This window comes from Hyla sarda, chromosome 6 (genome assembly GCF_029499605.1).
Source record: "Hyla sarda isolate aHylSar1 chromosome 6, aHylSar1.hap1, whole genome shotgun sequence".
NCBI classification, from domain to species: domain Eukaryota; kingdom Metazoa; phylum Chordata; class Amphibia; order Anura; family Hylidae; genus Hyla; species Hyla sarda.
The window spans coordinates 68,808,428-68,829,796 of NC_079194.1; the positions used below are offsets into that span (position 1 = coordinate 68,808,428).

The following is a 21,369-nucleotide window of genomic DNA, read 5'->3' on the forward strand; positions in this document are numbered from 1 at the left end:
ACGTAACTGCTCTAGTGAGAAACAATTTAAAATTGCAGCAGAGGAACTTCATACTAGATTGGAACAGAGGGGTTATAGCGAAAAAATATTAAAAAAAGCAGAAATAAGAAGAGAGGGACGGGGGCGCGAGGATCTAATATCTTATTCCAGTAGGCATCAAAATAGAAGGGACTCATACAAGGCTGGAGGCAAATTAGTTAAAAACACAATCAAAAATGAAAATATAAATCCGAATAAGGATAGACCACCATTTTTCGTGACATCATACAGTACTCAATTTGGACAGATTAAGAAAATAAACAGATATATTCCGGTACTAGAAACAGATCCAATATTAAGAGACTTATTATCAGAAGGTATTTCTATTGTGTCCAGGAGAGGCCCCACTATTGGAACCAGAGTCTCACCTAGTCTATTTACTAGTCAAAAGGAAAGTGTAAAGGACCGGGACTGGTTGAGGAACATAGGTAATCGCAAATGCGGTCATACTAGATGCATCACATGTACACACATGGTAAATTCAAATACCGTAACGTCTTGTACAACAAATAGGGCATACAATATACACGAGTATATCAATTGTAATACTAAATCCATTATATATGTAGCAACATGTATTGCTTGTAATTTGCAGTATGTAGGATGCTCGGGTAATTCATTAAAAGTGAGATTTAGGAAACACATTACGGATGCTAAAAGTAGTTTAACAAACATGTCTATGCTGTCACGTCATTTTAGGGAGTCCCACTCAGGGGATACCACCCATTTACGAGTATTGGGGGTAGAAAAAGTCACCTTAGGACCTAGGGGAGGCGATCTTAGGAAGAAATTTTACAATAGAGAGGCACATTGGATGTTCCTCTTGGGAACAAGAAACCCGCAAGGGTTAAATAAAAGATTGGATTTAATGTTAACGTGTGCATAAATTGAATAAGAGAATATAGTTGATGTATACAATTTATTATTAATCACGTATGTTTAGTTCCCGGTCCAATATGCACTCTTCGTTTCTCGTGCATATATAATAAATTTTGAATTGTCGCAAATTATAGGGGGATGTTCACACGGTGAGATGCACATTATGCGGTTATTGATTTATATATGAATATTTCAGATCTTGATGTGCAGGCATAGTTCTAATTATCTATTTCGGTACCTCCAAATTAATATGAATATCGGTAGTATTTATAAACCAGTTTTTAGACCATTTAAGATTGAAATTTAAATGTTAATCTAAATTTGAAATTTAAAGCCGCACTGCCTGCATCCTTGTGTGAACTCTCTCCGAACGACTAAATGTGATCATGATTCCCAATGCCATGTTTTGTAACCAACTGATTTTAATTAAGATTCATGTGGTCATGTGACCAAACTCATGTGTATTTTAACTCGCATTATTGAGTGTATGTCTATCTACGACTAAGCACCTGTGTGTGCGAAACGCGTCAGATTGTGTCCTGCCTAAGCGTGTGAATAAAGCCATTGACAAGTTTTTACCTGCATCTTCCCGAGTGCCGGACGTTTTTTCCTGTGTGATTTCTACTAAGCCGGGAGCGGTACCGGTGTCCGTAGCACGAGATAGTGCAGCAAACGCTAGAGTGGTGAGCAGCCTGACCTTATCTGCATATATATATATATATATATATATATATATATATATATAACACTGTAGTTCATACACCAGGCTCTCCTGGCCATATATTATGTACAATGCAGCCACGTAGCATTCAGGTCATTTTTCATGTCAAACATCAAGAATGTAGAAGCCTCTAGTATATGTAGTATATAATATGAGCTGCGAGTACCTGACGTGTCAGCACATGACGAATGTGTCAGGATTTCCACAATTATATTATTGCTGTTAGATAAAACTTGGTAATCTAATCTCATCTGCAAGACAAGGTCAAGAATGTTCGTCAGCATCTTAAAGGGAATATCCCGGGATATAGTGTAGCTGTCGTCAACAAATACTTTTTATATAATGTAGATTATACCATGATATGTATATTTGTAATATACATTGGTTAAAAAATTTGTATATTTTTGACCCTGCAGCTATTGCCTATGTGTCTCTACGAGGAGTCCAAATACAGGAAGTGAGGGCAGGACAAGCAGGGCTCTGTGCAGTAAGAAAAAGCAGGACAGTGTGCACTGAGGCTCTCTAACATGCTCCTGGCTCATACATGAGGATGATTGACAAGCCAGGAGCCTGCACAGAGCCCTGCTTGTCCTGCCCTCACTTCCTGTATTATGACTCCTCATAGAGACACACAGGCAATAGCTGCAGGGACAGCATTTTTTCACCCAAAAATCTACACAATTTATAACCAATGTATATTTCAAATATATATATATATAATGGTATTATCTACATTATATAAAAAGTTTTTGTTGATGACAGGCACACTTTAACTATCCACAGGATAGGGCAGTGGTTTGCAAACTGTGGACCTTTACCTGTTGCAAAACTACAACTCCCAGCATGCCCGGACAGCCAACGGCTGTCCGGGCATGCTGGGAGTTGTAGTTTTGCAACAGCTGGAGGCCCACAGGTTTTAAGACCACTGAGATAGGGGATAACTAGAGGATTGGGGGTCTGATTATGAGGACCCTCGCTGATGTTGAGAACAAGAGTCCTTGGTCCCAAAGTGAATGGAGCAGCAGTCGAGCGTGTGCATTACCACTCCGGTCACCTGCTACGGGACTGCTGAAAATAGCCAAATGAGGTGCTGAACTTGGTTACTTTAGAAGAAAAGAAAATAATAATATAATAAAATAATAATTTTTTATGAATAATAATAAACTGGTATTAATATATATATATATATATATATAAATAAATAATATATATATATATATATATATATATATATATATAAATAAATAATATATATATATATATATATAAATAAATAATATATATAAATAATATATATATATAAATAATTAATATATATAAATAATATATATATAAATAATATATATATAAATAATATATATATATAAATAATATATATATAAATAATAATATATATATATATATATATATATATATTTTTTTTTTTTTTGTTTAATTTTTATTCACTTTAGGATTGAACCATCCCCGAACCATTTTGTTGCAGAACGCAAGCCTTTTTCATGCTTGTTGGTTACCTATGAAACCTGGTTTAGCTTACATTTGTCTTGAACAAGGAAATGATATGGTGGTGCATGTGAATATTTTCATATATCAGGAGCCACTAACGCCTCTTCCTTGTTTGTACAGCTCAGCCTCAAGGGACCTTTTAAGCATTTTTCAATGCATTCGCTCAAAAGTTCTTGCAGAAATATGCCTCAGGGTGCTCCGGGACTACACAAAGCTGACAGACAAGAAAAGACTAGAGAGACAGGAAAAGAGGACAAGGCTGTGTGTGTATTTAAGAACAGTGATCTGTAGCATCCCGAAAGTCATCAACAGAAGCTTAAGGCTGGGTTCACACCACGTTTTGTTAAATACGGTTCCTGTATACGGCTGGGAGGAGGGGGCGGGGCTTAATTGCGGCGCCCGCACTCAGCCGTATTTGGGAACCGTATTTAATGTATGTCTATGAGCCGACCGGAGTGAACCGCAGCCTCCTGTCGGCTTTGTTTTCGGCCGTATGCGGTTTCCCGACCGTAGGCAAAAAACGCGGTCGACCACGTTTTTGCCTGCGGTAGGGAAACCGCATACGGCCGAAAACGAAGACGACCGGAGGCTGCGGTTCACTCCAGTCGGCTCATAGACATACATTAATGATCCATAAAAGACCAATATATGGAGGGTTAATCCAAGTTATTCACCAAAAGATCACCGCAGTGATCCACTAATTCCCTAATTTCCCATATATTAAAAAGATATAGCTTTATTAATTTGTATTAATTCATGACGCAGGTACGTCACAAGTCACTGTTGCCATGACGATCATATACAATAGAGGTGATAGGTAGGATTATTGGCATCATGATAGGACTGCATAGCAATCAATCAAGATTTTGCCTTGGCGATTGGTGGAATGGTACCTCCACCAATCAAGATGAGGCACTTCCTGCACAATGACGTCACGATAGGAGGTGATTTAAACCCCTGCTTCGGCGTTTTTTGCTCATAGCCCCATTGCCTCTTGACAAAGCCGTGTGAACGGTGAAACATGTCGAGGGGGGCTGCTATTTGATTTTAAACACAGCGGTGTCCCTTCCTATCTGTATGGCACACTGCAGGTGCATACAGTATCTCAACAATTGAGTTACATTAGTACTCATTGATAATCCTACATAGGGAAAGAGAGACACCCTGACTTTTTAATCTAGTGTGTGAATTAATACAAATTAATAAAGCTATATCTTTTTAATATATGGGAAATTAGGGAATTAGTGGATCACTGCGGTGATCTTTTGGTGAATAGACATACATTAAATACGGTTCCCGAATACGGCTGGGTGCGGGCGCCGCGATTAAGCCCCGCCCTCCCTCCTCCCAGCCGCATACGGGAACCGTATTTAAAAAAAACGTGGTGTGAACCCAACCTTAGTCAGCGTAAGACTATGATTTGATGCGCTATGTGTACAAATACCAATACATTGTGCTGGAGGAACATGATATCCTCATGAGGGACCTAAGCACTTTTGTTACTGTCCAGTTGTAGACCCAAACTCTGCTTAACCCCTTAAGGACCGGGGGTTTTCCGTTTTTGCATTTTCGTTTTTTTGCTCCTTGCCTTTAAAAAATCATAACTCTTTCAATTTTGCACCTAAAAATCCATATGATGGCTTATTTTTTGCGCCACCAATTCTACTTTGCAATGACGTCAGTCATTTTGCCCAAAAATCTACGGTGAAATGGGGAAAAAAATCATTGTGCGACAAAATTGAAAAAAAAACGCCGTTTTGTAACTTTTGGGGGCTTCCGTTTCTACGTAGTGCATTTTTCGGTAAAAATGACACCTTATCTTTATTCTGTAGGTCCATACGATTAAAATGATACCCTACTTATATAGGTTTGATTTTGTCGGACTTCTGGAAAAAATCATAACTACATGCAGGAAAATTAATACGTTTAAAATTGTCATCTTCTGACCCCTATAACTTTTTTATTTTTCCGTGTATGGGGCGGTATGAGGGCTCATTTTTTGCGCCGTGATCTGAAGTTTTTAACGGTACCATTTTTGCATTGATAGGACTTTTTATTCATTTTTAAATGATATAAAAAGGGACCAAAAATGCACTATTTTGGACTTTGGAATTTTTTTGCGCGCATGCCATTGACCGAGCGGTTTAATTAATTATATATTTTTATAATTCGGACATTTCCGCATGCGGTGATACCATATATGTTTATTTACACTGTTTTTTTTTTTTTTTATTGGAAAAGGGGGGTGATTCAAACTTTTAATAGGGGAGGAGTTAAATGATCTTTATTCACTTTTTTTTTTTTCACTTTTTTTTGCAGTGTTATAGGTCCCATAGGGACCTATAACACTGCACACACTGATCTTCTATGTTGATCACTGGTTTCTCATAAGAAACCAGTGATCAACGATTCTGCCGCATGACTGCTCATGCCTGGATCTCAGGCATTGAGCAGTCATTCGGCGATCAGACAGCGAGGAGGCTGTCCTGTCAGCTGTTCGGGATGCCGCGATTAGCCGCGGCTATCCCGAACAGCCCGACTGAGCTAGCCGGCAACTTTCACTTTCACTTTTAGCCGCGGGTCCCGGCTTCACTATGACGCCGGGCCCGCCGTGATATGACGCGGGGTTACTGTGTAACCCCGCATTATATCAGGAGAGCAGGACCAAGGGCGTACCTGTACACCCTTGGTCCTTAAGGGGTTAAAGGGGTACTCCGGTGAAATTATTTATTTATTTATTTTATTTTTTATTTTTTTTTAAATCAACTGGTGCCAGAAAGTTAAACAGATTTGTAAATTACTTCTATTAAAAAATCTTAATCCTTCCTATACTTATTAGCAGCTGAATACTACAGCGGAAATGCTTTTCTTTTTGAAACACAGAGCTCTCTGCTGACATCTTGAGCACAGTGCTCTCTGCTGACATCTCTGTCCATTTTTGGAACTGTCCAGAACAGCATATGTTTGCTATGGGGATTTCCTTTTACTCTGGACAGTTCCTAAAAATGGACAGAGATGTCAGCAGACAGCTCTGTGTTTCAAACGGAAAAGAATTTCCACTGTAATATTCAGAAGCTAATAAGTACAGGAAGGATTAAGATTTTTTAATAGAAGTCATTTACAAATCTGTTTAACTTTCTTGCACCAGTTGATTTAAAAAAAAAAAAAAGTTTTTCACCAGAATACCCCTTTAAGGGTATGTTCACACATACATAAGGGTGACTTTAGGTCCCTTGCCAGCTGGGGATTCAGAGGTTTAGGCCGCCTCACTGGGCATGGACCCAAAAGCAGCAAGGTTGTACTGGCTGAAGTCAGGGGGATGCTGGCCAGTGGAAGGAGCAGAAGAAATAGGGGCAATCAGAGCAGGGAACAAACATAGTGAGATGGGGAAATCAGAAGATGGGAGAAATTAAGAATCAGAACATGGGGAAAGAATAGCAGACACAGTAAGGCTGGGTTCACATCATGTTTTTGCAATACAGTTTCCGTATCAGGTTTTTGATGAAAAACAGATTCCTCAAAACCGGACTAAACTGTATCAAAACGTGTGTACAAATTTTAACCTGTATACGGTTTTTAAAAAAGGATGTCCGGTTGCATCCGTTTTTAAAAACCGTATACATTTTTTACTTTTCACTCCCTTATGAATAAAGTTTTACTTGTTTGATTGAAATTCCAAGAAAAAAAAAAACTGTGCAAAGTCAAATACCGTATGGTGAAAACTGGATGGAACCGTACACACATACAGTTCTGTACATATACATTTCAATACGGTTTTTCACCCGGACCAAAAACCGTGGTAGGCTACGGGGAAAAAAACTGACAAAACCATACAGGATGCAAAACTGACAACCTGATGCCTCTTTTTGGCATACGGTTTTCAATACGGTTCCATATGGTTTTCAAATTGAAAACGTATACGGGAACTGTATTGCAAAAACGTAGTGTGAACCCAGCCTAAGATGGGGACTAGAGATGAGCGAAGTTACAGTGATTCAATTGCTCACGAACTTCTCGGCGGTTGCTGACTTTATCCTGCATAAATTAGTTCAGCTTTCAGGTGCCCCGGTGGTCTGGAGAAAGTGGATACAGTCCTAGGAGAGAGTCTCCAGCCCACCGGGGCACCTGAAAGCTGAACTCTTATGCAGGCTAAAGTCAGCAACCGCCGAGAAGTTCGTGAGCAATTGAATTACTGTAACTTCGCTCATCTCTAATGGGGACAGAGCAAAGAAGATGGGGCAGTCAGAACAGAGAGCAAGGGACATGGGCAGATGAGCACAGAGCTGGATAGATAGGGGCAAAAAACAGAGGACATTGCCAGATGGAGACAGAACAGGGGACGGCAGACAATTGTGGTAGGGTCGGAGGCCGTGTAGACCTAAAAATGCACCTTAGCCCATGTAGGCAAAAATCTTTGCACCGTGGGCATAATGTAAAGTTTCATAAAATCTGCATGTCCTGCATACAACTCTAGATGTGCATTTGCCAGTAACTTGATGCAGATTTCATCTTTTTATCATAAATCTGATCAAGAATAGACATGCTTTCCTTGGCCATCAGTCAACATAAACCCCCCTTACCCAATAGGGACATAAAGGTCTCAGTTACTCCTAAATTATTGCAGTTGCAGACTCTCAACTTTTATTTCCTGTTGCAACCGGCAGCGCTAGCTAAAAACGTGGACCGTCTCCTGGGTGCTTCTACCACATGAGCCCTCTGTGTAAAGAGCGACAATCTATAATCCTACTATTATACTGGGACGGTAGTCTGTTTAACCTCTGGAAGCGTCAGAGTCATCTTGTATATTAATGTTTTTATTAAAATGCATTATTAGATTGTATATTGTTGTAGATGACAACTCACTGGCTTTATAGGACACTTATTTGATGTTTTTATAACAGTAATATTGTTTACTAGACTGATGTGTCTACTTTTAGTATTGTATAAAAATCCATATAAAAAGAAAAAAAAAAAAACTTAACATGTTTAGGGCCAATTCCTAGTACTATGCTGTAACTATTAACACATAACTACAACTCACACTTCACTTAAAAAAATAAAATAATAATAAAATAAAAATCCTAAGAATGGGTCAGAAATGACTGCCCAATACATAAAAAGGTGCACAGAGATACTTAAAGGGATTATCTGAATGAGGCAACAAATGAAAAGAAGCTACTCTGAAGCGCAGGACAGATATTTAGCCCTAGTACATCAACAATATAAAATGTGAGCAAGGGAAACCAAAAAATAAAAAAATAAGTTTTTTTTTAATATTATTTGTTTAATAGAAATTTCATAAAAATTACAACAATGCTGATTAAGATATAGACATCACAGTGTTACACATCCAATCTTAAATTTTTCACTACATTGCTGTATAAGCCAACGAAAAATATTCCTCTTCCACGTATTTTTTCCCTACTCCCACCCACCCTACCCCCAATCAAATTAGAAAAGGAAGAAATCAAATTACAACAATACCGTGAGACCGAAATATATCTCCTAACTCCCAATCATCTTATCTTCCATAACATTGTTCATTTTTTACAAAGGATTTACATGAGGAAGAATCATCTCATATCAACAATACAAAATGTGAGCAACGGAAACTGAAAAATAATAACCTAAATTTGTTAAAACTGGAATACCCCTTACCGGATCACTACAAATGGCTGGGTTTTTCTTATTCAAGCATAGGAGAGATGACAAAAAGTCCCAGTTTCAAAAACACCACGGTTGCTAGACTTGAACACCACAGACCTGACTGAAGAGCAATGGAGACTTCCGCCTGAAATTTTGTTAAATTCTTTGTAACTTTATTGGACACTGTCACTTTAAAGAAAAAAATAATGGACATAATGTAGAGTTCAAAAGTTTCTATCAGTCGGGGTCTGAGGGTTTAGACCCCGACCAATCGCTGGAACAAGCAGTTTCTCTCCCAGTTCTCTGCCACGTGACTGGGAAAAACTTTCAATGCAAGTCTATGGTGTTGTGTCGTTTGCCAGAGAGAGAAGCGCTCAACTGAATGGTTCTCTTTCCAGTGATCAGTAGGGGTCTGAATGTCTCAGGAACAGTGCATGCTGCAACAAATTAGCAAGTCAGAGGCAGCCCCAAGGGATGTTGCAGGACCAGGTCATCCTGCAACAGCAGCCGCCAGTCACGGATCTGAAGTGGCCACGGCCTGTGCTGCCCAATCTTGTGCCTGATCTGTCTGATTGTGCTGTCATGGCCACTTTAAATCAGTGAGCAGCAGTGACTGCCGGGACTGATGAGCGGCGTCCCTGATGTCAGGTCAATAGTTGGTGCTGCCAAGCCTGCACCAGACACTGCCAGAGCCACACAGGTTAAGTGGGAATGGGGGAGGGGGGCAAGGTGTGGAACAGGGGAGAAGATAGAGGCCCACATTTATCATTGTCTTTAAACTGTTTTTTGTGTCTAAAAAAGGGGCAAAAAAGGTGCAAGCAGGGTTTTTTGCGCCTTTTTTTGCCCCTTTTTGTTTACACATTTCTGCTGATTTTGAGTTGGAATCCACTGATTTTGGCAATAGACATGATATGGAAGGGATTTATCATTGCCCCTTTTTGTAAAAAGGAGCAAAAAATAAAAATAAAAAAAAGGCACAAAGCCACTGAAAAGTCTCTAAAACTACACCAGCCCAGACATGGTGTAGCTTTTTGGTGTATGTGTAGTCAGAAATTTCAGAAAATGTGACCTGCACAAAATTTATCAAAGCTCTTTTACCTTTTAATAAATTTGGTGCTCCTACACATTATCAGCACACAAAAAAAAGGTGTAAAAAAAATGCTTCACTTGCACTTCAATGATAAATGTGGGCCAAAGTGTGTGTGTGTGGGGGGGGGGGGGGGGGGAGATCAAGGGGCATTGGATGATAAAGGGGGTATAATAGATAGTAGAGGTGATGGATGTCTACCAATACAGGTGTGAAGGACCTTTCAATAAAATAAAAAAATATAAGGAAAAGGGGAGTGACTTAAAACGTAACTTTTAATACTTATGCAGCTAACACACATATTTTAGAGTGCAGGTATATTGGGGTTTGGCCACTGGGCACTGTACATAACCAAACCATACGTGTTGACCCATATTGCAGGAACTATAACCTAACAGGGTCACTATATGGTGATCACTAGACAGCTTTGATGGTTTATATCTTAACTGTTTGTGTATAATACGTCATTTTGGCGTAGGGATGATAAAGGGGGGGTATGAAATGGCACAGGGGTAGCAGCCACATTTGTGATGCTGATACTGAAATGTAAGAAATTATACATGTAGTCTATTATAGTGGCACCGTGGAGCTCCCTTTCTGTTAATCCCTTCCCCAGGGCAACGTAGGATACGCAATGTGATACATGCAACTGGTGGCATGGCAACTATTTCTAAAAAGCACCTCACCAACATGAAAAGTTTGGAAAGCTCTGAAGTAGGAAAGGTCACAAGTTATTGTTTAAGTACTAGGTACACTAACATATATACAGTGATCCCTCAACTTACAATGGCCTCAACATACAATAGTTTCAACATACAATGGTCTTTTCTGGACCATTGTAAGTTGAAACCAGACTCAACATACAATGTTATGGACAGTCCAGATCTTTGAAAAAAACGTGTCAATACCCGGAAGAACTGACCAATCAGAATGGGCAATTTACTGGTAAAACACCTGTATTACTGAAGTGTATGCACTGACTGATGTCTGGTAGCGTAGGGAGGTACAACATGTTCTGTACACTTTACCTGTACCAGGGTTAGCTGCTCCTTTGGACACCAGGTGAAGGCGACTCCATGTTACTTTTTTAGGACATTGTGTGTACTGTACAGGACCCGGAAGAAGCTCCTGTCCTCTACATAGACCAGTGTTTCCCAAGCAGGGTGCCCCCAGCTGTTGTAAAACTACAACTCCCAGCATGCCCGGACAGCCAAAGGCTGTCCGGGCATGCTGGGAGTTGTAGTTTTGCAACAGCTGACATAGACAGTGATTTACAGCTCCCAGCAGATCTTTCTTACTTTTATATGGAAGGATTTGCTTTATCTATATCAGTTATCTACTTATTTTTCTTTAACTCTCACTTTTTCCTATTTTTAGATGAAATTTTGGTGGCTTCAGAACCAATTACCAGGTTTCCATAGAGTTATGATCTCAACATACGATGGTTTCAACATACAATGGTCGTCCCAGAACCAATTAATATTGTAACTTGAGGGACCACTGTAAAAAACAACAACAATAATGTCCATGTCAAAAGGTCTTTAAAAACAGACAAAATGTAAAGAATAAAAAAAGTACACTAAACCCTGCACAACTACACTCTGTAAACCTGACCTTACACTTATGGGGGGGGGACATTTATCAATATTGGGGTGAGGTAGTATGGATTTTACCCGTTTGCTTGGTGTATTTTTTACACAGTTTCTTAAGATTGATCAAAATAGTGCAGAGACTTGATAGATTCTGCTCAAGTATAGAATCCAGTGAGCTGTAGAGATTGGTTTAGGCTTTGTGCTCTGGCATCTGACTCATTTGTACGTGTCCCGTTAACCGTTGTACACTTGCGTGCAAAAAAGCAGATTTGCGCAAAAAAAATAAAAAACACTTCTAAATCTATTTTGCGCAAACAATAAATACAGCTCCACTGCAAAAAGTGTTGTACGGTGCACTGAACAGTAGACAACTCTACAACTGAAAGGTATTCTACCAAAAATTGCGCCAAAAAATGCAATTGTGCAAAATTTGAAGGGACATTTGGAACATTAAAGTGGTGTAAAGCCAATTAAAAATGTCCCCCGTGGAGTAGAAACAATGACTATTTGTACTACTGCCTTTGTACTAATGCACTTTAGAGAAGAAAGCAAACACAGCATGTAAGTGTGACAAGGGAAGGATTACATTCACCAAACATTTATGTAACATTATGTTACCAAGAAATACAAAAATCCCTGCAGTGCACAAAATATTTTTCCGATGACTCAAATACTAACAACCGCTTTGATTGTTTTGTGCAAATTCAAGTGTTTTTTCTGCCAAAAGGTAAAAAAAAATACAAAAAAGATTTTTTTCTTCGGTAATAGAAAAACAGAGCTCCACAAACAGCACCACACCTGTTCCCAGGTTGTGTTTGGTATTACAACTCATTCACTTCAATAGAACCAAACTTAAATAGCATTAACAACCTGAGGACAAACATGGGGCTGTTTGTGGAAGTAATTAGCTCTGTTTTTCTATTCTTAGATAACCCCATAAACCATTTACATAGACTCTGTTTCTTTTCTGCGGGACAGACACAGAGAATGAACTATAATGGAAGGATCTGCACTATTTCTGTCTGACCATTCTGGGTTTCCAGTTCCAAACATTAACCAGAAAACGGTGTATGAACTCTGCCTCACAGTAAAAAAATGGTCACCCCTAAAACCAAGAACACGCGAAGCTACCAAAATACATTTGTGTACCGTGGATGAGCACACAGAGAATATCTTTATTCAATTCCATGGGATACAGAAAAAGACAGTCACACTTATTCTCCATTGGAAAAATCTAACCCAAATTTATACATAGGGGGAGATTTATCAAAACCTGTCCAGAAGTTGCTGAGTTCCCATAGCAACCAATCAGATCGCTTCTTTCATTTTTCAGAGGCCTTGTTAAAAATGAAAGAAGCGATCTGATTGGTTGCTATGGGCAACTTTTCCTCTGGGCAGGTTTTGATAAATCTCTCCCATAGTGTTTTGCTTTTACATATGTAACTATTACAAAAAAGATTAAAAGGGTTTATCTGTAAAGAAAAGTTTTCAAAGTTATGCACTTTCCTACATTTCTGCCATGTTACTGGCTCTTTGCTCTCCCATTCTCTGTAAGGCTGGATTTACATCACGTTTTTACCAATACGGGACCGCATACGGCTGGGGGGAGCTAAAACCTTGCGCTCCTGTATCCCTGCCGTATGCCGCCCGTATGGAATACATTTAAATGAGCCGACCGGAGTGAAACGGTGACTCCAATTGGCTCATTTTTGCCGTGTATGCGGTTCCATCTGCACCTAAAACTGTAGTCGACCACGGTTTGAGGTGCGGTGAAAAACCGCATAAGGGGCAAAAATGAGCCTATCGGAGTCACCGTTTCACTCCGGTCAGCGCAAGGTTTTAGCTCCCCCCCAGCCGTATGCGGTCCCGTATTGGTAAAAACGTGATGTGAACCTAGCCTTAGAGTGTTAGGGTCTATTCACATGGCAGAATTTCCGCTTGTGGAATTCTGCATCGGATTAAAGCTCATAGACTTCTATGGGATTCCACACTCCCATTCACACTTCAGAATTTTTGCTTACGGAATTTCGCTATTGGAATTCTGCAAGGGGAAATTTAGAAGTGTGAATGAGAGTGTGGAATCTCAGAAGTATTTGATTTGATGCAGAATTCCATAAGCGGAAATTCTGCCATGTGAATAGACCCTTAGAGATTGGAGGAGAAAGGGGTAGAAGGTTGTACACAGCTGTGTGGACAGCTCACACAGGCTGTAGATAGGGAGGAAAGTGCATCCAAGGCAGTTTGCAGGGGAAAACACATGAGTTGTGTACAGGTGTAGCGAGAAAGCAGAGCTTCCACAGCAAACTCTAGACTCCTGAACACACAGTCCTCACATTCAGTATGTTTACTAGGAGGATATACTCATACCAACAGAAAGACTAGACCACGAGCTATCACTGCATTAGGAACAGCTGGCACCTGACATTGTGACAATAAAGAGACAACACTTCTCAATCAGATCTCTCCACAGCAGAAAGCAACATTTGCCAGTCATGGGTAAACGTGGTGACTAGATTGTCTTTCAAGACAAATTGTTGGGGCCAGGAGGTGTGGGGCCAGTTTTTCTGAAACAGCTGCTGCTCCCAAACCACAAATTAACAGTGTGCCAAGAATGGATGAACCATGGTCAGGCATCCAACAAAAGATTACAAAGCGGCAGGCCTCGTGTGGTTGATTCAAGAAGCAAGTAATGAGGTGTCGTGTTTGGCTTGTCAGCAAGGAAGTACCATAGTAGACCAGTACAGCAGTGGGTAAATAAGGTAAATCTCCACAATAACTATCCAAAATACTTTGCGTCAACTGGGCTTCAATAGTCAAAGACTGACAGGGTGCCCCTGACCACCCTGTATCAATATAGACAATGCCGCACATGGGACAAGGTGGACCATGGACACAAGGCAGACAGTCATCTGGAGCAAAGAGTCTCATTTTGAGGATTGTTTAACATCATGCTATAATCCCTAAATGGTGAACGCTATAGGGACCTGTTATCTGACCATCTGAACCCATATCTTTAGGAAGTCTTTTCAACAGGTCAACGCTTCATGTTATCCGGCTTATTGTTTGAAAAGGAAAAAAAAAAAAAAAGATTTTAAAAAAGTCAATATATTGCCTATATTGGATTAGCCCCCCCAAACTGACTTGGGTGTAACTCTATTGAACATGTTTGAAATATTCTGGAATGGGATGCGAGATCTGCTTCTACTCCTTCCGAAAAAGAATGGCGCTTCTGCAGTGGCCATATGTCGAGTAGAGTATGAAGGATGTTTGCCACCTTGTGAAATCTGTTTGCCATTGTCTGCAAGCCCTAACCACTTAAAAAGGTAGACCAACCCATTATTGAGTAGGTGTTCTTAATGCACCTATCATTCTGTGTAAATACATATGTTCTACCACTTAAGTAGATCAATTTGTCTAATAACACCATGGGCACACAATGGAACAGAAAATCCCGGTGAAGCATCACCTGCATTTCCTTATTTTACCAAGCTTGTTAGGTGCTAATAGCTCCCGGGAGTCACATGTCAATTCCCAAGTGTAGAACTGTGACCATTTGTTTACTTGCCATTGAGCACAACTGTTGATAGCTTCTTTACTGACCTCTAGTAACTATTTTTAAGACAGTAGGATGTGACACCAGGGGCTCTGTCACTATCGGAGCCCAACCTATCAGAATGGGCCACATAGGGTATGTTTTAGAATATAAGCGGCAGTACAAGCATAATCGATTCAGTCTTGAGTAACAAAAACCGCCAAGATCTCTCACTGACCCCCCCCCCCCCCCCCCCCCCCCCCCCCCCCCCCCCGCTGTTAACACCACGTCTTAATGTCATAAAAGCCTAAGTTTAGAAAACTTGCGAAATACAAAATACTTTCAATTATCCGAGTAATGACACACAGCACTAGACTGGAATCTATTCTCGTACACACGGAGCGTGTGTTATAGTCAGAGTTTCCTCTCCATCCAAGTTGAAGGCAATTAGCTGAGACTTTCCTTCCTGGATTGTCCTCTAAGGATATACTTGGACACACAGCCGGAAGCTCTAAAGTAAATTATTTCACAAGTAGATGGGACCAAGTCTACGACATCTGGGAGAGATAAGTACAATATAGTGCATGACTAAGAAAAGCCGTGATGTCACTTTCAGCAGAGGGTCAGTGCCTACCTGTGATGTGTCTACCATGCTAGAAGTTCTCTAAAAACAAAGCAGAATCAAAACTTGTTGCTGAAACAGCAAAAGTTATTTTAGTTTATAAAACCCATGCTCTCAAATTACAGAAGATAACAGTTAAAGCGTACCTTTTTGATTGCGCAAAAAAATAAAAAATAAAAAAAACACACTTTTCCTTAGCTCACAGTGTTGGAAATCCTCTCAGGGCAAGCGAATCGTAGGAAAAATAAACATAAATATTTAAACATACAATGATAAATTCCGCCTTATGTGCCAGGCTGCAACCAGAACTGTCCAGTTCGATGCTTCAGTACTTTACTCCTGTTATTCGGTACGGATTCCAGTTTTATATGACTCATTGTACTTCTATCTCTTTCCAATGTGGCTCGAGACTATGGGGAAGATTTATCAAAAACTGTGTAGAGGGTAGAGGAAAAGTTGGCCAGATCAGATTGCTTTCATTTTTCACAGGCCTTCTCAAAATAAAAGAAGAGATCTGATTGGTTGCTATGGGCAACTGCTCAACTTTTCCTCTACACAGGTTTTCATAAATCTCCCCCTATGACGCAAGATTAGGGAACAAAGCTGTAACAAAAGACCTTTCTGGATCCACTCCGTAAGGCTAAGTTTCCACTTGGTTTTTTTCCTGGCCACTACCACTGCAGTTTTTAATCCAAAGCCAGAAGTGTATTCAAAAGGATTAGGGCATATAAAAGAACTTACACTTCTCCTCCCTTATGGATCCACTTTTGACTTTGGCTCAAAAACTGCAGTGGCCGTATTCCAAAAACTGCCAGAAAAAAAACAAGTGGAAACTTAGCCTAACCTTCCCAACATAGGTTCTAGACTTCAGGTGGGATATCTGGAAATATTTTTAAGTTACATTTTCAGTAAACCAACCATTCATGATTTTGTGATAGCCCAGTGCGGGAGTTGTTGCCCCGTGCCCTTGCTGCCCTGTCAGGCAGCCTCCCTGTAGTGTCCCCTGGGCCCCCTGCATCTGTTCTACTGTAATTATATGTTAGCCCCTATGTTATATGTGTGTAAGAGTTTTGTATCTTTAAGAAAAGGTCAAAATGTGATTGATCATGTGCTTGTTACCCAGGAGGTATCAGTGACCAGGTGACCTAAGAGTGACCAATGGGCCCCCACCAGAGTCTCCCCAGAGGAGTCTATTCTCTTAGTTCCTGATTCTTTGCGGAGGTCAGGTCGAGTCCTAGAGTGTGTCTAGAGTCTATAGGAGCCTCAAGTCAAGTCTGCAGCCACAAGCTACAAACATGCAAGTAAGCCACAGTTGTAGTATTGTCAGTCACAAGTCAAGTCAGTCATCAATTGTCTAGTCAACGTGGCCTGCACTAAATTGTCCATATCTACTGCAAGTCCCAGCAAGCCCGTAAGGTCTCTGAAGTCACTGGTCACCTCCGTGGTCCTGGCTGAACTGTATAGACTGTACCATCTGTCACTCAGTAAAGCTACCGTTGTCCGTAACTTGGCACCAGAGTCATTATTGCCCCCCATGCCTAGCCCAGGATCCAGTGGTATAACTTTGGGTGGTATTGAGGATAAACTTCTTATGCAACAAGTCCTCCCCCCAGTCTGAACTGTGCCCAGTGTTGTCAGAAAATCGCATGCCGATGCGAATAAATTTTGCACCAGGAAGTGTACAGGACTTTGTCAGTAGAAAGTGTTTTACCAGAGGCACTTGTGAAATAGAGGGGTGGTGAAGAAAAGACTGTGTCAACTACTGTGTAAGATCAGGTCTGAAGCTATGTTGCGTTACAAAGTGTTGCCTGTACCTGCAAGGGTTAAAAGGAAAACTGTCAGCTTGCTCCCCCGGCACTAACCAGCGGTACTGGCTGCGGGGGACGCTGATCAGTTTGATGCCTACTGTGCCCGGATTCGCCCATCCGAAAATTTTCATTTTTCTGTACATGCTAATTAGGTGCTAACTGGCACAGGCGGCGTAACTGGCACTCTGATGTCAGTGGCCGCTGGCTGGAGCGCCGCCCAGCTCATCAACATTTCTCCCCTCCCTCCGCCTCTCCCTCTTCATTACAGAGCGGGGAGAAGAGGCAGAGGTGGAGGGAGGGAAGGAATACTGATGAGCTGGGCGGCCACTGATGTCAGAGTGCCAGTAACCCCGCCTGTGCCAGTTAGCACCTAATTAACATATACGGAAAAACGAAGATTTCGGCCAGACGACGGGGTGGATCCGGTCACAGTAGGCAGCGTCCCCAATATATATATGATATTTCTGCTGAGGAAAGGGTCTTTGACACATTTAAGCACCCTGAAACGAGTCTAGAATTTCCAAATAACGCACTGATAACGCACCACTGCTGCTTGAGATGTCCACCAGCGCAAATTGAAAGTCCGGCATCCCTATCTTCAACAGCCGCAACATCTACTGCTTACAACAGCCGCAACATCCACTGTTTACAACAGCCGCAGCTTCCACTTATCCAGCCCACTTTCTTATCACTGACGTCAGATGACAAGAAACTCCACGAGGTCCGGCAACCGGGAATCTGCTAGTTGCCTCCTTCGTCATCACAGCAGCATCCATCGGGTCTGGGGCAGTCAGACCAGCCGCAGAAGCACACGCCAGCGCTTGTATTCAGGGCACGCAGGCCACGGCACAGACTGGTGCTTGCTGGCACCAGTTTCTTTGGAGCAACATCCATATGCAAATACATCTGGCTGGTAAATATACATCCACTTTTGGTGTCTAATATATGGACTTGGGTGTATATGCCCATACTTCTTTAAAGTGCAACAGTTATGGATATTGTACCCCCCAGACTAATAACATGATAGTATAGATGATGATGTGTGTAATGCAACTGTAATGCAACTTTTGGCTGCTGTTTATCACTCTTTATCAGCAGGAAAATAGTTTTATTGTGCGATCAGCAACAGTCGGATAGGCGTGGCTGGGGATCGTAATGCCCCACCTCCGCCACGCCTATCCACTGTAAGTGAGCGCTGGGACCATTGTGTGGTTGACACACAGGTCCCCACCCCCCATGTCCATGATGTGCGGGCCGGCGTGACTCCACTGAGCCTATACATATAATGTGCACCTTTATGAAATACAGTGCCCGTACTCCTTTCTTCTCCTGGTGCCGGAGATGCGCTGCTTCTGCTTTCACTATAGGCAGAGAGCTCGCAGTGCTAGAGGAAGGGAGCTCGCTCCTGTTGTCTGCCACCAGCTCAGTGCGCCTGCGCAGTGCTAGAGGCAGGGAGTGAGCTCACTGCCTGTAGTGAAAGCAGAAGCAGCGCGTCTCCGGCACCAGGAGAAGAAAGAAGAGGAGTACGGGCACTGTATATCATATAAGATATTATGGGGGAGATTTATCAAAACCTGTCCAGAGGAAAAGTGGCCCAGTTGCCCATAGCAACCAATCAGCTCACTTCTTTCATTTTTAACAAGGCCTCTGCAAAATGAAAGAAGCGATCTGATTGGTTGCTACACTTTATCAGCAGGAAAATAGTTTTATTGTGTGGTCAGCAGCAGTCGGATAGGTGTGGCTGGGGATCGTAATGCCCCACCTCCGCCACGCCTATCCCCTGTAAGTGAGCTGCACTAGGCCACTTTCCTTTTGCACTGGTTTTGATAAATCTCCCCCTATATGTATAGGCTCAGTGGAGTCACACCGGCCCGCACATCATGAACAGCGGGGGTGGGGACCCGTGTGTCAATCACACAGCGGTCCGAGCACTCACTTACAGGGGATAGGCGTGGCAGAGGCGGGGCATTACGATCCCCAGCCACGCCTATCCGACTGTTGCTGACCGCACGATAAAACTATTTTCCTTCTGATAAAGTGTGATAAACAGCAGCCAAAAGTACAGCTGCATTACACGTATCATCATCTATACTATCATGTTATTAGTCTGGGGGGTACAATATCCTGTGTTCAAACACGCTATTCTGAACTAGCAAATGCCAGACTATTGGAAGTATTGACAAATTATGCAGCGGTGTGATTACGTTAAAATATAATCTTGTTATTTACATTATAATTACCTGTGGTAGGAGGTTATTACCATCTAATTTAAATATATAATATATTATGTGTTTTAATAAAAATATTTTATAATTTTTTCCATCATATATTTGAAGCACGGTTCATTTATATTCATCATATATCAGTTTATCTGATATTGTCCTTGAGGTTTATGGTTACAATCTCTTTTCTTTTTACAAATATACTTTACACCTAACTGTAGGTGTTCAACCATAATATACTTCGGCCAATAAATTGTGAGCTGCACTTATTATTTTTATTTTATAAATTCAGCAACTGCCGAGCCGAGAAGTTTGTGACTGATTGAATCACTGAAACTTTGCTCATCTCTAACTACCAGCTAGGTATAAGGAATAATGGTAGTGTTGTGTATAAAGTTTTCATTATAACAGTCTAATTTAGTCAGCTTACATGATGTAAATATAAGCGAGTCAAAATGCTTAGTTAGGACTGTATCTAACATGCACATTTCCAGTCCATAATGTCAAAATGTTTGTGTCTAACATTTTTCCTGTCCCCGTGTACAGGGTACTCTCCTGGCCAGAGGGTTCCCCTGCAACTTAAATAAAGCACGTAGGGACACAGAAAAGCTGTATGTAAGGTAACAGTGATATGTTGTGTAGAAGTATGTTGAATGAAACATATATAGAGTTCTGGGGAGAAGTGTTTAGTACCGAGGGGCCCCAGTAGCTAAGGCATCATGTAGAGAGCCTCAGGCAGTCTGATCAGTCTCAAATATATAAAATGTGTCATCAATAAGGTTAAAAGGTTTATAAATTACTCTATGTTTGAAAATCTATTCCAAAGGAGCATGTACGGATGTTTGCACAAAAATGCTACATGGACTCATCCCCAGTTCTTTGTTGCTGCTCATATCCAGACCTGTGAAGGACATTATACAAATATGCCCCAGGAACTGTTGTCACTAGGCCCTGGTGGCCACTGCTATTCGTCCGCCTTCAAGGACTGGGCGTGGAGGATGGCTGTGTTTAAGAAGGAAAGTTTGTGGCGGCCCAGTGCGGGAGTTGTTGCCCCATGCCCGGAAAATAACAGAGAAACAAGTGCGGCGGCATCAGAGCAGCGGTGGCGGGAGAGACCATGAGGTGGCGGAGACATCAGGAGGAATGCAGCCGAGGAGGCAGCAGTGAAGATCACCGGTAAGTCATCTTCACTGTGGCCTTCTTAAAGTTGCAAAACTACAACTCCCAGCATGCCCAGACAGCCTAAGGCTGTCTGGGCATGCTGGGAGTTGTAGTTTTGCAACATCTAGAGGGCCACACAGTTTGGAGACCACTGTGTAGTGGTCTCCAAACTGTGGTCCTCCAGATGTTGCAAAACTACAACTTTCAGCATGCCTGGAATGCTTGGAGTTGTAGTGTTGCAACATCTGGAGGGCTACAGTTTGAGGACCACTACTTAGTGGTCTCAAAACTGTTCTTCCCCAGTTGTTGCATAACTACAACTCCTAGCATGCCTTTCGGCTGTCAGTGCATGATGGGAGTTGTAGATTTGCAACTGCAGTAGCACACTGGTTAGAATCACTGAGCTAGGGTCTGTTTCCTAACTCATTGGTGCCCCACCAGTGCGCCTACAGCTGTTGCAAAACTACAACTCCCAGCATGTACGGTCTGTCAGTGCATTCTGGGAGTTGTAATTTTGCAACAGCTGAAGGTGAACAGGGTACATTCACATGGGC

The 21,369-nt window shown here is 41.5% G+C and overlaps 1 protein-coding gene across 3 annotated transcripts in view; it reads right to left on the reverse strand.

The window, feature by feature from the left end:
* Positions 1-21,369, reverse strand: part of PRKCD (protein kinase C delta) — a 93,429-nt gene that overhangs the window by 50,997 nt on the left and 21,063 nt on the right. Inside the window, exon 1 of one of the 3 annotated variants that reach the window (XM_056524064.1) lies at positions 18,726-18,823. The exons of the other annotated variants lie outside the window; for them this stretch is intronic. The gene's annotated coding sequence lies outside the window, so the exon portion shown is untranslated. Of the gene's footprint in view, positions 1-18,725; positions 18,824-21,369 lie in introns of those variants that run through there. 3 annotated transcript variants of the gene reach the window in all.